Here is a 4,914-nt window from a genome sequence, read left to right on the forward strand (position 1 = left end):
TGACTAGGAGATCATAAGGTAATTTGTTACCTATTGATTTCGAGATTGAAAGGACCTTAACCAACAATAGAAGAGTTCCTAGAGGTACTTCAAGAGTTGTAGGTATTGGAGAGATTGTGGACATTCAACCAAATAACATTGAGTTTGTCAACCCTTTTGGAAGAGAAGAAGAGGATAACCCAATTCCAAACCAACCACAAAATCAACCCACAATGCCTAAATTTTCATCACGTTCCGTACCAACCGAGGAGAACCTACCAAACGGTACTCCTACACCACCACATTTAACCGGTAATTTCATTGCCAAATCCGCATTCATACAATTAGTTTAGAGAAGTCAATTTGGAGGGATGCCTAGTGAAGATCCTCATTTACATATGGAGACTTTTTGCTATTATTGTGATGCAATTTCTCATACCGGAGTTACTTAAGACCAAATACGATGGGTATTATTTCCTTTTTCCTTGATCGGTACCGCAAAGCAATGGTTGAAGAGCCTAGACAAGGCTACCCTTGGTATTAATTCATGTAAGAAGCTAGCACATGTCTTCTACAAAAAAATTTATCCTACGGAGAAGACTAAAATGTTGAGAGCCCAAATCACCGGGTTCAAGCAAAGGGATGAGGAATCATTGTATGAAGCATGTGAGAGATTTAAGGACATTTGTCGTTCTTTGTCCACACCATGGACTTAGTGAGTGGTTCCTTGTGCAACAATTTTGGAACGGCTTATATAAAGACTCACGCAATTTTCTTAATATGGGATCCAATGGGAGGTTTACCGAAGTTGATGACAATCAAACATGGGCCAAAATCGAAGAGATGGCGGTTCATAATTCCCAATATAGTAGGCCTCAAAAGGCCACTAGAGGAGGAAAGCATGAGGTAGATTCCATCACACAATTGGGTGCTCAACTAAGTGCTCATATCGACACCATCAATTTGAAGTTTGAGAAGGCCATGGCTAAGCTTGATGAAGCTTCCAAATCACCCAAACAACATGTTAATGCAATGGTGGCATCATCCTCAATCCCAAATAGAGTATGTGAAAGTTGTGGAACCTTGGGACATGATCAAAATGAATGTAGGGGAACAAATGAACAAGTAAATGCTTTCCAAGCATACAAGAGTGACACCCCTTATTCCAACTACTATAATGAGAACACCAAATTCCATCGAAATCTCTCATATAAGAGCCAAAATGTTCAAAACCCTCAATCAACATACACTCCACCTCCAATGAGAAACCAAGCTCAAAGACCCTTTTTCAACCAAAGCCAAGGATATCAAAATCAACCTTCCAATAACCAATCCAATGACCAAAGCTTTGATGTTCAAAAAGCGGTCCTCCAAATGCAAAAGAACCAACAAAAATTCTTCACCCAAATGCAAAAAGATAGCCAAGCTAAAGAAATTACCATCTACAACATACTTGCCCACACCAAAATGTTAGAAACTCAAATGACCCAATTAGCATCTTCTAGCTCCCAAAGACAAAAGGGGCAATTACCTCCTCAAGGTAACCAGCCCACAAGATATGAGACGGTTAGTGCCATCCATTTGAGGAGCGGTACAAGATATGAGGGGTCGAAGAGGCCAATTGATGAAGATATTGTGCATGCTAGTGATAAGCAAGGAGTTGTGGAGAACTCTAAGAAAGAAGAACACACTACCAACGAACTTTCAAAGAAGAAAAATGAAGAAAAGGCTAAGGAGCCTATTGTGATTAGACTTCCATTACCAAGTCGCCAAGCTAAGCCTAAGCTTGATGAGCAACTTGGAAAGTTGTAGATACCTCGTTTCTGCACCTCCCGCAAACCACCCGATGATGACTGGGCCACATGTTTGGTATACGGAACGATTTTTGACAGTTCGTAAGTTTATCATTAAGTGATCACTCAAACACTTGTGTCTACCTCTTAATTGTCATCTAGGTACCGATACGGTTGTTTTGGGAGTAATTAGAGTACATTTGGAGTCCGGGTCAAAAAAACCGTCTTCATTTTCTAATAACCGAGTCAAGATGTTCTGGAATGTTCCGGATATTTCTATTCCATATTTTCCAATCTTTTGATCTTTGGTAACATATCTCCCGTAATATTCACACAAAATATTAAGGAAACGAGATTAATCCGCTATTCCATCATAGAAACGCGAAAATCTTTCTTCCGTAGGAGGAAACCACTGAGGAAAGGACGCAGCAAGTGCTGCGCCTCTTCCAAGGGACGCTGTGCCTGCTGCGCCTCTTCCTTAGTCCTTTTCTGCGTATTTTTCATATCTTTTCGAGATTCACTTCCAAAGTTTCTCCGAAAACCCTATTTCCCTCGTGTGATTAGTATAAATAGAGACCTTCGGTCTCACATATTTCTCACGCGAGTGTCCGCTCTTCTCTTCTCCCTTTGCATTCTAGACCACGTTCTTACTTTTTGGCGCCTACGTGCTTGAACTTTCGACCACGTAAGCTCGGATCTTTCTGAGTACCAGCCTCGTTTTGCATGACCGACCAATTTGACCAATTCCACATGAATCAACTTTAATCAATCTTATTCGTTTTCCTCCTAGAGGGCACTTTCGTCGTACATTCGAGTCGAGCATCACTAAACGTTAACTTAGTTCATCTCGTTTCATCAAACATGTAAGTCTGAGAGTGTAAATCCTTCTTATGTTTATTGTACTTTATTATTGTAATTAATATTGTAAGATTTATGTCGAAAGTACTCTTAAAGCCGATTTGTAAAACCTTATTTTAAAACCCTTTTTATGGATTATCAGGAGACAAACGTCGAGAAAGGACGCACCAACTGTTGCGCCTCTTCAAAGAGACGCAGCACCTGCTGCGCCTCTTCCTGAGACTGCCGCAGTTCCTGCTTCCTTTCTTCTTCCTTCGTCTTTTGTTCGTCCGTTTGTTTCTTTTTGTTTCGTTTTCAATTGTTCATTAACACGATAATTTAAGCATGATAATTGTAACCTGTAATTAGTTAATAATTCTTAATAATTAATTCATCTTTCAAAATCCCGACTTAAATCCCTTATAATCCATATTTGCGGGTTTTCGCCATTAAAATCAATTCGGGTTTTAGAGATTCGATTTACCAATATTGAATCTCTGGAATTCATCTTTGTTATATTTGTATATTGATGTGGCAATGCGATGTCGTTGGGTCACATCCAATCAAACACATTGATATTCTCAACAAACAACTCGTTAGTGGTTAAGTCGAGGTCGATCCATGGGACGGTGTGATTTGGGTTCTGAGTCTATCTATCTCAATTTATGCTAGTGTCACAATTTGTTTAGGTTTGTAGTTGTGTTTTAAGACTAATAAAAGCAATAAAGTATAATAAACAATAAAGGAAGGATGTAAACAAATGGCTAAAAGTGCTAGGATATCATGGGGTCATAGGGGATTCATGGTGTTGATCATACAAACATGTTTACAAAGTTGCAAGCAATTAATGTTGTGGAGGAACTGAGTTGGTTTATGTCTTACGGTTCATAGGAAGAGTTGGGTCCCGGAGCCGAATCGATTAGATTGTACAACACCTACAAGTCGACTTACTTTCCTCTTATTCAACTTCTATGCATGGTTTAACAAGACTCGAGTTGGTTTATATCTTACAAGTCAAGTTGAGTAGATAAGAGATGGTTGTAAATGCAAGGATTCATAGGCTTAGCATTTCATCAAACATAACATGTGCATAAAGTTGACATCACAACAAGCAAGCAAATTGATTATGAAAACATATTAGATTATGCATGAATCAATCCCTTGTTGGTTTCCCCTAATTACCCATTAATCCTAGCTAAAGAACTACTCACTCATTATCAAGTTTAACATGTTAATAAGGGTGTCAATCATCACAACAAGTATAAACATGATAATAGAATGAAGAAATGAACAATAAAGATTAAAGAGTAAAGGAATTATACCAACTTAAGATGATCCAAATAATAAAGCAAAGAATAATAGAAGAACTTGATGATTGATGGAAGGTTGTCAATCTCCCAATAATAACCCAATAATCTTCAATTACCCAATAATAAACTTGAATAATAAACTTGAACAATAATTATGGAAATATTAATGTGTAATTTGTGGAAAGATTAAAGAGTAATCTATTCTAATCTACTCCTAATCTAATCTAAGGAAGGATTTTTCTAGCTAAAAAGATGTCTCAAAGGATTATTACAAATGGGGTATTTATAGTGGAAATTAGGTGGATGCATTAGGGTTAACTAAGGGCTAAACTAGTAATTACACTTTTGAGATTTGATCAGGGAGAAGCCGGTATTTCTTGAAGGAAGGGCGTCTTTCTTTGAGGCTTGAAGAGGACGAAAATGCGCTGGCCTGGAATCCGGGCGGATTAAGGTCGGGACGGGCGGATTCTAGCGATGGAATTCGGGCGGATTAAGGAGAATCCGGGCGGATTGTGGAGGTGGGATCCGAGCGTCTTGCTGGAAAGCCGCACGGATTCTGCAGCTGGAGGACGGCCGGATTTCAGAGAATCCGCTCGGGTTGGTCTTCAGTTTACGTTTTCTTTTCTATTCTTCCCTTTCCTTCACTTCCATTTTATTCTTGTAGGCTTGGTCTTTAGTTCTTGCTTCCTCCTCATACTGATCCATCAAATGTCGTCAAATAGCTTCCGAATATGCACGACAGACGGGAATTTCCGCCTTATTCTCTTCTTTCCTACAAAACATATAGAATACGATAGAAAAGCAAATAGGAAGGTTTTGACGGATAAAATGGCCAAAGAATGCTATAATAGTATGCAAAATGGGCTCAATTAGGAAACTAAATGTGCGCAAATAATGGTCACATCAAATATCCCCAAACCGAACCTTTACTCGTCTCGAGTAAAGAGGTGACTAAAACTAGACCTTTATTTAAACTAACCTAATAACATAACCGA

The 4,914-nt window shown here is 38.8% G+C and overlaps 1 non-coding gene across 1 annotated transcript; it reads right to left on the reverse strand.

Annotated features, from left to right (window-relative positions):
* Window positions 1–584: 584 nt before the first annotated feature.
* On the reverse strand, window positions 585–692 carry LOC141625628 (small nucleolar RNA R71). Its single transcript, XR_012535397.1, has one exon. It is a non-coding gene; the product is annotated as a small nucleolar RNA R71 (small nucleolar RNA).
* Window positions 693–4,914: the final 4,222 nt, after the last annotated feature.

Source organism: Silene latifolia, chromosome X (genome assembly GCF_048544455.1).
Source record: "Silene latifolia isolate original U9 population chromosome X, ASM4854445v1, whole genome shotgun sequence".
Classification (NCBI taxonomy): domain Eukaryota; kingdom Viridiplantae; phylum Streptophyta; class Magnoliopsida; order Caryophyllales; family Caryophyllaceae; genus Silene; species Silene latifolia.